Below are 12248 nucleotides of genomic sequence, written 5' to 3'. Positions count from 1 at the left end.
TTTATTTTGTTTGTACTTATATATTTTATTAAAGTTTATATTATTTTGTTTCTAATTCATTTTAAAATCTTAAAAATACAATTATATATCAAAAAAATCAGAAAATAAAACTAATTCATTTTAAATTCTTAAAAATACAAATAATATATCAAAAAAATCAGAAAAATAAAACTAATTCATTTTAAAATCTTAAAAATACAATTATATATCAAAAAAATCAGAAAAATAAAACTAATTCATTTTAAAATCCCTTGAAGGTTTGACAAAAGGTTTGATACATCATTCAGTTCATCGACCAAATACAAAGTTTGGTACAATAAATTATTACACATCAATTCTTCCCTTGTGTCCCTGCTTGCTTACGATTGTGCCGTATCCATGGAGTATCCTCATCATTTAACTTAACGCTTGGGTTAGTGTTCACTTTGAAGGGCGGAATTTCACCAAACATATTATAATCTTCTGACATGTCTGTCTTGTCCTCCACTCCCACGATGTTTCTTTTCCCTGAAAGAACAATGTGGCGCTTTGGATCATCGCATGATGTACTGATCGTTTTCTTATCTTTCCGTTTCCTCGGTTTGCTACTCATGTCCTTTAAATAAAAAACCTGAGCGACATCTTTGGCAAGGACGAATGGTTCGTCAAGGTAACCAAGATTGTTGAAATCCACCATTGTCATTCCGTATTGCTCGTCCACCTTTACCCCACCTCCTGTTAGCTTGAACCATTTGCACCGGAACAAAGGGACCTTAAAGGAGGGTCCATAGTCAAGTTCCCATATCTCCTCTATGTAACCATAATATGTGACCTTTCGCCCATTCTCGGTTGCTGCATCAAAGCGGACACCACTGTTTTGGTTGGTGCTCTTTTTATCTTGGGCGATGGTGTAAAATGTATTCCCATTTATCTCGTACCCTTGGAAAATCGTTATAGTCAAAGATGGTTTCTTGGCCAACATGTACAGCTGATCTCCAACATCATTGTCATTCATTAAATGTTTTCGCAACCAACTGCCGAAAGTCTCCATGTTGGCCTTTCTAATCCAGGATTCAGGCTTCCCCGGGTTGTCCGAGCGTAAAATATTCTTGTGTTGCTCGAAGTACGGAGCCACAAAGCTGGAATTTTGCAGAACTGTGTGGTGTGCTTCAGTCATAGAATGACCGTCCATACATATCGTGGATTTCCTTCCGATCTTGCCTTTTCCACTTAGTCTCCCCTCGTGCCGCGATTGAGGAATACCAATCGGCTTAAGGTCAGGAACATAGTCAATACAGAACTCAATTACCTCCTCATTTCCATAGCCCTTGACGATGCTTCCTTCTGGCCTAGCACGGTTACGAACATATTTCTTTAATACTCCCATGAACCTCTCAAAGGGGAACATATTGTGTAGAAATACAGGACCGAGAATGGAAATCTCTTCGACTAGGTGGAGCAGGAGGTGCGTCATAATATCAAAGAAGGATGGTGGGAACACCAACTCGAAACTGACAAGGCATTGGACCACATCGTTCTGTAACCGTGGTAGATCTTCTGGATTGATTACCTTCTGAGAGATTGCATTGAGGAATGCACATAGCTTCACAATGGCTACTCGAACATTTTCCGGTAGGAGCCCCCTCAAAGCAATCGGAAGCAATTGCGTCATAATCACGTGGCAGTCGTGAGACTTCAGGTTTAGGAACTTTTTGTCCGCCATGTTTATTATTCCCTTTATATTCGACGAGAAGCCAGACGGGACCTTCATACTGCTCAGGCATTCAAAAAAAAATGACCTTCTCTTCTTTGGTAAGAGCGTAGCTGGCACGACCTTGAAACCATTCCGGATGCCGGTCATCTGGGTCTTTCAAAAGTTGCTGGTCCTGCCGTGCTTCCTTTGTATCATTTGTCTTCCCATACATGCCCAAGAAGCTTAGCAGGTTCACGCAAATATTCTTCGTAACATGCATCACGTCGATTGCAGAGCGGACATCTAGGACTTTCCAATATTCTAGCTCCCAAAATATAGATTTCTTCTTCCACATGGGTGCGTGCCCGTCAACTCCCCGCGGAACTGATTGTCCGCCAGGACCCTTTCCAAAGATGACTTTCAAATCCTTGACCATATCAAATATCTCAGCACCAGTACGTTCCGCAGGCTTCGGCCGGTGATCTGCCTTGCCGTTGAAATGCTTGCCTTTCTTTCTTACGTTATGATTTCGGGGAAGAAATCGACGATGACCCAGGTACACGTTCTTCTTACAATTAACCAAACGTACACTTTCAGTCTCATGTAAGCAGTGCGTGCATGCATTGTATCCCTTATTTGTCTGTCCCGAAAGGTTACCGAGAGCAGGCCAATCGTTGATGGTTACAAAAAGCAACGCTCGTAGGTCAAATTCCTCTCCTTTGTGCTCATCCCAGACACGTACACCAGGTCTGGCCCACAACTGTAAAAGTTCATCAACTAATGGCCTTAGGTACACATCGATGTCGTTCCCGGGTTGCTTTGGACCTTGGATGAGCATTGGCATCATAATGAACTTCCGCTTCATGCACAACCAAGGAGGAAGGTTGTAGATGCATAGAGTCACGGGTCAGGTGCTATGGCTGGAGCTCTGCTCGCCAAAAGGATTCATGCCATCAGTACTTAGACCAAATCTTATGTTCCTTGCGTCAGCTGCAAAATCTTTGAACACTCTGTCGATCTTTCTCCATTGCGTTCCATCAGCGGGGTGTCTCAACTCCCCATCGGACTTACAGTCCTCTTTGTGCCATCGCAACGACTTGGCATGCCTTTTGTTCATGAACAGACGTTTCAACCGTGGTATTATAGGAGCATACCACATCACCTTGGCGGGAACCCTCTTCCTGGGTTTCTCGCCCTCAACATCGTCACCAGGGTCATCGCCTCTGATCTTATAACGCAATGCAGTGCATATAGGGCATTCATTCAAATTCTCGTATTCACCGCGGTAGAGGATGCAGTCGTTAATGCATGCATGTATCTTCAGAACCTCTAAACCTAGAGGGCAGACAACCTTCTTTGCTTCGTACGTACTGGCGGGCAACTCGTTATTCTTCGGAAACATATTCTTCAACATTTTCAGCAAATTTTCAAATGATGAGTCACCTACACCTTCCTGTGCCTTCCATTTTAGCAAATCCAGTGTGTAGCCCAGCTTTTTCAGACTATTATCGCATCCTGGATACAACGACTTTTTGTGATCCTCTAACATGCGATCCAAATTCTCCCTATCCTTGTCAGTTTCGCAGCGTCTCCGTGCATCAGCAATGGTCCGACCAAGATCATCAGCGGGCTCATCGTGTGCCTCTTCTTCACCTTCACCTAACCCTTCCCCACCTTCAGCATCATCCTCCATGAAAGTATCACCGAAATGATCATGATAGTTGTCATCGATATCATCCCCTTCTTCATATTCTTCCATTCTAACCCCTCTTTCTCCATGCTTGGTCCAACAATTATAGCTTGGCATGAAACCGTGCCGAAGCAGGTGCATGTGAACGTCTCTTGAGGAGGAGTAACCCTTCTGATTCTTACAGACAGCACATGGACAGATAATAAAACCTTGCTGCTTGTTCGCATTTGCCACTACGAGGAAATCTTTCAAACCCGTAGTGAACTCGCCGGAGAGTCGGGGACCGTACATCCATTGCCGATTCATCTGCATTATTATTATATAAAGTATATAATTAACCATCATGCATTTGTTAAACTAATTAGCTAGAAATAATACAAATTAAACAATGAACTACACACATGCGTATTTTATCAATGACACATGAAAGGTTCAAGTTGCTAACCGCGATCGCGGAGGAAAAATAAATGAGAAAGCTCAAGTGTGGCTCGGACACTTCATATCATGTTTGTTTCGGGCTCTCGGGCATTTCATCGAACACCTTGTGTGCATAGGAGGAACCAAAAGCAAACCCACCACCCCCTTCTGAAAATTGTGAAGTGAGCTGAGTGAAGTGAAGTGAGCTGAGTCCTATATATAGGGATGGGCCTTTAGTCCCGGTTGGCCTGGCCAACCGCGACTAAAGGCCTTCGGGGACCTTTAGTCCCGGTTGGCCAGGCCAACCGGGACTAAAGCCCCTCCCGTCCGCCAGCTGTCGACCGAGCGCGCTGGGCCCAGATAGTTGGTCGCGGGTCTCCTCCCGAACCGCGACTAAAGGCCCCTTTTGTCGCGGTTCGATTGTTTTGGGGACTAATGGGGGCCTATGGAAGCCTCTTTTTCTACTAGTGGTTAGATCTTGTTCGCATAGTGCTACTAGGTGTACTGGCTATAAGAAAAAATGCTCAAAAGCCTAGCTAGCTTTTGATTGATACTCAAAAGCGTATGCATGGATAAAGTAATTCTGGCAAAACTCTACTTGCTAGTTTTGAAGTGTCTGTCGACGGGTCCGTCTTACAAGCCGATGGGCCAGCGGCGGCTGGAATGATTCTACCGAGGCATGATAGGAGTGTTATCTTTACAACATACCGTTGTATATTCAATTGCAATGATGCACTGGAGGTGGAGCTATATGCGCTAATGCAGGGTATGGCTCTTGCTATTTAGCACCGTGAGTTGCCTGTCATCGTCCAGTCGGTTTCTTCGGTGGCCCTCTCCACTTTGTTTGGTGCCAGCTTGACCAGATCATCCTGTGAACACCTTGTTGCTGAGATTCGTCATCTTATGGTAGATAGAGTTTTTATTCTCTTGAAAATTAGTCGTGTGCAAAATAGGGTAGCAAATCATTTGGCTCTGTATAGTCATACAGAGAGCACTACTGCTGTATGGCTTAGACAAGATCCACCGTGTGTGGAGGAACTCTTGCCTCTTGATTGTAACCCTACGAATATGGAATAAAACTCTTTTACCAGCGCAAAAAAAAGTACATGATGAGACCGTACAGAACTGATTTATTGGTGTAGTCCCTAGTCCCCACTAACTAGTCACCCACAACAAAAAGCGAAATGATGTATATTCCATTTATCTTCTTCTACGCGGATGGTAGCTTTTACTACTATCCTATAAGAAATTTGGGATCGGCTAGATATAAGTCGCTTGCATAGTAAAAATTGGATCAGTCGATTCCCATGAGCTGTCGGATGCAAAATGGACAACCAGATCAGCTTCTTCAACCTCCTGATGGCTACAGTTCATCATCTTCTACCTCGTATCGCCCGATCTACTGCCGCCCACGGCCGGGGCCGCTACCGCGCCAGCCTCGCCGCCGCCCCCTCCCGGCAAACCCCCCCCCCTCTCGCCGCCGCCATCCCTCTAACCACGGCGAAGATACGTTTTTTCCCAGCGAACTGCACCCCCCCACACCCCCAACACCCCTAAGATCATGGTGCACCCTGCCACCCTTGATAGATCATGGGGTATAGGTTCTCCGGCGAATGGCGGCTGCCTCCTTCCTACGAAAATCGGCTGACCCAAATTCTATTTTCAATCGACTTGCGTTTAGCTATTGTGAAGAAATTTCTACTTATCACATGATTAGGTCATTCCACCCCAAATATAAGAAATGCCAAATATATCAGAGGGCAAGTTGGCATAGATTTGGTCAAAATCTTAGTTGAGAGACTTAAAGCCTTGATCCAACCAAAAAAAAGGTGGATGTAGATTGTAGATATTTTTGTAATTATTGCTTCAAGAAGTCCAAATTTTTGTAGCAAACCATTTTTATATAACTGTAATCTCGATGTTGTATAATTTAATTAGTGTGTTCGTAATTAATATCGGTAGCAAAAAGTGGTTGGACGTCCTGTTTACCCTCTCCCAGGCAGCAACATTTTCTATGTTCACTTTCCCCTATAAGACTAGCCACAATGGGTAGTAACATAGAGTAGTAACATGGGCATGTTACTACTCTATGTTAGTACCTCTATAGTGGGGAGTAACATATATGTGGTAACATGCAACGCTTCATTTATTAGGCTATAGACTCATCTTGTCTTGATATGTGTGATGTTACTCATGCTAGTAGTAACTAGCTATGTTACCACATGCCTCTCTTTCTTCATTTATTGCTTGCCACATCATCTATTTTATCTAGATATGTGTGATGTTACTATCTATGTTACTCCCACTGTGGATAGTCTAGGCTAATACAGTAGTTCACTTATATCCCTAAACTGGGATTACTGCTGACGGGGACGGGTCCATTCCAGGGGCACACAAAGCTAGACCAACTACGTACGACGACGTCGATGGTGCAATGGATTTGCATGCACGGTTGGAGCCATGCGCGTCAGCTCAGGCGGCCAAAAAGTCACCATCGACCTCACTTGGCGGGTCCCCGTCTAGCTCTGGCTAGCTACACGACACGACGGACGCACGGATGGAGCCTACGCGCGCACCCACACCGACAAAAGATCACGCAAGTTTTACCTTGTCGACGTCAGACTCGCCGGCGAGAGCAGCGCCGCCGTAGTACAGCGCTCCCTCGAGGCAGTAAAGGACGCCGCCAGCCTCCTCTGCGAGCGCGGTTTCCGAGAAGAACGACGAGCGCCAGCTCCCGACCTGGCCCTGATCCGCGAGCACCACCGAGCCCTCGACGTAGTCCATGAACCCGGACACAGCGGTGCCGAGGTCGACGCCGATGAGCCGCTCCTGGTCGCCCGTGAGCGCCGCGGCCCCCGTGTAGAAGAGCCGCATCCAGCGCGCCCTCGCCGGCGCCGGGATCAGCGGGATGCGCGCCCGCGTTATGACGCCGAACTGCCCCAACCCGCCCAGCACGGCGTCGAACAGGTCCGCGTGCTTCTCCTTTGAGCATGTGACAATCTCCCCGAGCCCTACATATTAATTCGCAACCATTAGTACGTGAACATGGCATAAAGAACCAACCGTGTTCATCTAGTGCCCTCGTGCACGGCGCACATACGTACCGGTGATCACGTCGAGTTCTTGCACGTTGGATATCTGGGGGCCGTGGCGGAAGGCCTGGCCGCTGATGCCGGCGTTGGAGAGCGTCCCGCCGACGGTGAGGTGGAGGTAGTCGGTCCAGGACCTTGGGGTGAGGCCGTGCGCCAGGGCAGCACGCAGCACGTCCACCCACAGCTGCTCGCCGCCGGCGTCGACGTAGCGGCCGTCGACCGAGACGGAGAGGTGGGTAGCAGACCCGCCGGCTTGGCACCCGAGCGACAGCATGTCCACGACGACGCCGCGGGGTGCGGACGCCTGCCCTCGGGTCGAGTGGCCGCAGCCCCGGGCAGACACAGGGAACGGGGAGGGGTGCATGCACGAGGCCCGGAGCAGCGAGGCGATGTCCTCGGGGCACGACGGGTAGAGCACGGCCGCCGCCGCCGGCTGCGCATCCGAAGTCGGCGGACACCAGCGCGGTGCCCTCGGCATCGTCACGGATCAGCGGGCGGACCCCGAGGTGGCAGAGCTCGTGGAGTAAGGAGGAGGCCGGCCTCCACGCGCCCGAGTAGGCCGAGGTGGCGGGGCTCGTCGTTGTCTTGAGGAGGCAGCTGAGCGCGAACAGAGCAGCTATCAGTGCCATCTCTCGCGCTTTGTTCATGACGACCATCTGTGTCCTTGCTTGAGTGAACGATGGATCTCTCTGCGTTTCGTGACTCTTTTCAAGTGGAGAGTTGGGCATAAATAAGGGCACCGTGTGTACAGGTAGAATGTGTACACTGAAGAGGGAGAATATGTACATGTCTACCTGTGCAGTGAGTAGCATGAGTAGTGCACGAATAGTGAGACACGGAGATCTTGCACTCTGTAGGTGAAAGAATAGGTGTCCTACGAGTAGCTACAGCTAGCCACTGAAAGCGGCGGCTCAGTTGCATTGCATGTAACAGCGCTGCATGTTTTTCGTTTTCTTTCTGATGGTCTCACCTCTCACGCCTAAAAATGTACGTACGTGTACGTGTGGCCAGCAAAACACACATGCATACGTACAAACCAGTACAATGTACAAACCACTACGGAGACGCGAAAGCTGCATGTGGCGCAAGATACCTGACGAGGAAAGCTCGGGCATCACGACGACGCCGAGAGAGCAACATAATACTAAGCATCATGCATGATGAGGGCAGTGGTACGACAAGCATGCGTGCGGTTGGGAGCTGGGGTTTGGCTGATGCACGCACCGATCATACGCACTTCACGACACGATTGCATTAATGTGTAAACCGTACCCACAACGACTTCGGTGTAGGCATGTACTAGCGTGAAAAAGCTAAGAAACACATTTTTTACTTGGCTAGTCCGGAATTAGCTGACGCTCAAACGGATATAACTAGCAGGAGTATAATATAATCTACATATTAGTCTAGAAAATAGACTAACATGGAACCATCGCTATGATTGCGTTTTTCACAAATCATACTTCTAATTTTTTGCAAGTTATCTACTGGGCTACTGCAGCATGTGGACACAGGACACACGGTTGCTTATGGCACGTGGTTCTAGCCGGCTGGAAATGGTTGCGTAGAGTTTATTCAATCAGTTTGGCTGGTGAGCCACTCGTAGATTACCTGGATGAGCTATGTAATCTTGGGCCTGACCTATTGTGATTGTGTTCTCTTCTTATATGCATTATTATCCCTGACATCATTCATGTTTAATCAAATGGATGTGCGTATATCCTATGATGCAGAGGCCGAGGCACTCCTCTTTCCGAAAAAAAGAAAATAAAAGTCTACAAGAAATAGACCCATTGGAGTCCCTAGTTCGCCTAGCTTCGTCCTCATCAAGCCCCTAGAAGCAAGTAAACTAGGTTTAAGATCTCGCAATCATGTTTAACTGTATGATCGGTACTGATTCTTTGAGAGAAGTATACAATTAATCCCGTGGGGCTTACACATGGTCTAATAATCCAAACAACCCCACCTTGGAGAAGTTAGATAGGATCCTGCTTAGTGATGCTTGGTAGAGTGTGTTTCCGCTTACTGCTATTAAGAAATTTGTTAGAGTTGTGTCTGATGAAAATCATTTGACTGTGGTCTGTGGACACTGGAGAGAGTGTGAAAGTCAGAAGCAAAGACTTTTTTTCACGAATACGCAAGCTGCGTGTCTTTTCATTGATAGAAGGGGAATAAAAGTATGAGGTTACAACGCTTACAAGGCCATCACTAGTGCAGAACCGGGCTATAGCACCGGTTCGTAAGGCCCTTTAGTGTCGGTTCTGTAACTGGCACTAAAGGGTGGGGACTAAAGGTCCCCCCCTTTAGTACCGGTTCTGCACGAACCGCCGCTAAAAGGCCACCACGTGGCACGTGCCAGCGCCGGGGGCGGAGAGACCTTTAGTACCGGTTGGTAACACCAACCGGTACTAAAAGGTTTGCGGGGTTTTGGGTTCAGGATTTCTTTTTCCTTTAGTTTTGTGTTTTCCATTTAATTCTTTTTCGTTTGCTGGTATTTTACGATACTACATATTGTACACGTTATGCATATATATAAATAGAATTTCTCATAGAACCGATCATCGAATGTCTCACAACCACCCATTCACACATAAACATGTATATATATACAATTTGGTATATAGAATTTCTCCTACATGTTGCCTTCGGAGCCAGTGGCATTTGCCATGGTGCCTTCGGAGCACGATGACAATTGGGAGTGGTTCGTGGTGGCAGTAGCGGGTAATGGTATTCTCCTTTAGGATCTATGACCTGGTCGAGCAAAAATCCCGCTATTTCCTCTTGAAGTGCTCCTATGCGCTCCGTTGGTAGGAGCTTATCCCGCATCTCATTGAACTTTTCAGAAGGAGATCAATATGCATGTATTAGTTGTGTCATTAGATATCGATAATGATGTAAAAAATGTGAATAGTTTTCTGGCAAACGTACTCATAGCTGTCTATCAGATTTGCTCCTTTCAGACACCATGATGCGAATGTTCTGCAAACGTAGTATGCACACACTTCAGCCCCCGGCACTTGCTTAGGGCCTTTATGAGAATAGAATTTAATCAGATAATAATTAATCAAGCATGATAATTAATGATATTGAAACAAGAATTAAAGAGATCGTAGCTAGCTAGTACTACTTAATTACTTACCTTGGGTCGAAACCAATACAGCTTTCTTCGCCATTGGCCTGGAGTCACGTTGATGAACTTTTCCCAAGCCCTGCCCGCTGGCAGAGAAAATGAATAAAGGAATTATTAAATAGTTGATATCAGGAAATGACGAACTAAAAAGGCCGAGATATAGTTAATAATGATTGAAATTACCTGTCGACTATCCCCTTTAAGATGGTGTAGTCACGTTGTTTTTTAAGTAGTGACTCCAGTACTTCAACTGCTCCTTCTTCTGTAGGGTAACGCAGCAGAAAACAAAAAAATTCCGACCTACGCACCAGCCCAGGACCACTATGGAGACTGCATACATGGTTTGATCTTTTTCGTTACCGACTCGTAGCGCAGCGGGAAGTAGAGTCGATGACGATCGGCGGTGCAGATCCCCGCAGCTAGGATTTACAACCTCCCAACCGCGAGGATGTATACCCTCATCTGCTCCTCAGACAGCCCTCCGGGAGGCGGTCGAACAGCCCCCCGGACGGTGTCGCGGACAGCCCTTCGGGAGGACCTTCGAAACTCGAACGGTCACTCGGACAGCCCTTCGGGAGGACCTTCAAAACTCGGACGGTCACATGGACAGCCCTTCGGGAGGCACTCACGAACTAAGACCGAAACTACGATCTCTCTACAGAGTTGCACACATACGGTGTCATCTATCCGGCAGGGCTTCGCCGTCTAGAACTAGTTCCTGCCGGAACCCAGACAGCCTTACGGCTCTACGAAACTCTTTTCGTGGGAGGGAGAGAAGAAGCCAGATAATGCATGGCATGTGTATGAGAGCAAGGGATGAGTGTGGAGGGCTGCCCCTCCACCTCTATTTATAGGAAATCCCAAGGGGGTAGGGTAGTTTCACAAAAAACCCAAAATGCACATGAATGAAGTCCTTCCACAAGGACCTAGGAGTGAAACCAAGGAACTAGAGGGTCCCCAAGGGGGGATACCCCATGTGGCCGGCCACACCCCCATGAGGGGCCCCAAAAATGGCTCCTATCCATCCATGTCATCCCCAAGATCTTTTGGAGCAAAGCCCCAAAAGGTGGCTTTCCATAAAGTAACCATAAAGCTGATTTTCACTATTCACGACGACATTTTTCAGCGTCTGATCGAACTGAAAATATTTATGTGGGCTAAGAACATTTCCAGTACCCACTAAAATGATTTTCAACGTGCTCCGAAACAATTCCGGTTTTAGTGATTTTCATCTGCGAAACGCATCTGAAGTGGCTCCAGCAGCTCCGGAACATTTCCGGTTTTTATCTCAGAAAATTCCAAAAAGCTTCCAGAATGATTCTGGCATCCTCCAAGAATTATCAGGCATGTGCCGAAACCAATTTGACTTAATGGTGTATCCCGAAACAACTTTTCGGTATCATCGAAACTTATCCGATGACCTCTCTCTGCGGTACGATTCCGCTGTCCGAAACTTTTCGGTGTCCGAAACTTTTTCGGTGATTTTCTCTCAGACTCCCTGTCTAGTATTCAGCAGATAGATGACCCTTAAGCGTGTGACCCTATAGGTTCGGTGAAGTATAGACATGACCCGGAACCCCTTCCGATCAATGATCAACATCGGAGCCGTGGACACCCATATTGACCCCTATACCCACACGAATAAATATTCGAGTGAACCTCCAGTTGCCGTGTGCTATTCCTGTTGCTTCGCGATATGTTACAAATACCCGAGGTGAGACATGTTGGCATTCCCGTGGATCAACAACTTGTCCACTATGCTAGTTACCTCGTTACCGGTATTGTTCTCTTTTCTCGTTATCGTGTTCTGGCATCCCCGTGATCAAATCACAAAGTGTCTGGCCAGACGATGATGGATACCGTAAGACCAAGAGGGCCCAGAGATATCTCTCCATCGTCGGAGGAGCAAATCCCAATCTTGAGCTATCAAGTTACTTGACACACTTTTCCATGAACCCGTAAGCCGCCGTAATAGCCACCCATTTACGGATGACGTTTAACAAACCCCAAAGTTCATGAAGCAAGCATGAAGAAACTCGATACTCTCATGGTCTAAGGAATCATGCAAACGTTAACCATCTCTGTGTTATGTACCAATAAACTTGTGACGAATGAATCTCATAGCATAACATCATGCCGGGTCGATTCAACACAAATGTTCTTTTAACATTATGCCCTCAAGGTTGCTGACATAGACATGCCCATGATCAGGAAAACATAACCATCATGCAACACTTGAGCTAGTCT

At 46.9% G+C, this 12248-nt stretch overlaps 1 long non-coding RNA gene and 1 pseudogene across 1 annotated transcript; both read right to left on the bottom strand.

The window, feature by feature from the left end:
* The window catches only part of LOC123074278 (cytokinin dehydrogenase 2-like), a 19015-nt pseudogene extending 11387 nt beyond the window's left edge, over positions 1 to 7628 (bottom strand).
* A 2138-nt stretch (positions 7629 to 9766) lies between these two features.
* On the bottom strand, positions 9767 to 10365 carry LOC123074277 (uncharacterized). Its single transcript, XR_006435917.1, has 3 exons — positions 10185 to 10365; positions 10011 to 10087; positions 9767 to 9899 (listed from the first exon to the last, which is right to left on the bottom strand). It is a non-coding gene; the product is annotated as an uncharacterized lncRNA (long non-coding RNA).
* Between the last annotated feature and the right edge of the window lie 1883 nt (positions 10366 to 12248).

This window comes from Triticum aestivum, chromosome 3D (genome assembly GCF_018294505.1).
Source record: "Triticum aestivum cultivar Chinese Spring chromosome 3D, IWGSC CS RefSeq v2.1, whole genome shotgun sequence".
In the NCBI taxonomy this organism is placed as follows: Eukaryota; Viridiplantae; Streptophyta; class Magnoliopsida; order Poales; family Poaceae; genus Triticum; species Triticum aestivum.
The sequence above is the reverse complement of the archived record's forward strand: the minus strand, read 5'-3'. Positions and strand labels throughout refer to the sequence as shown.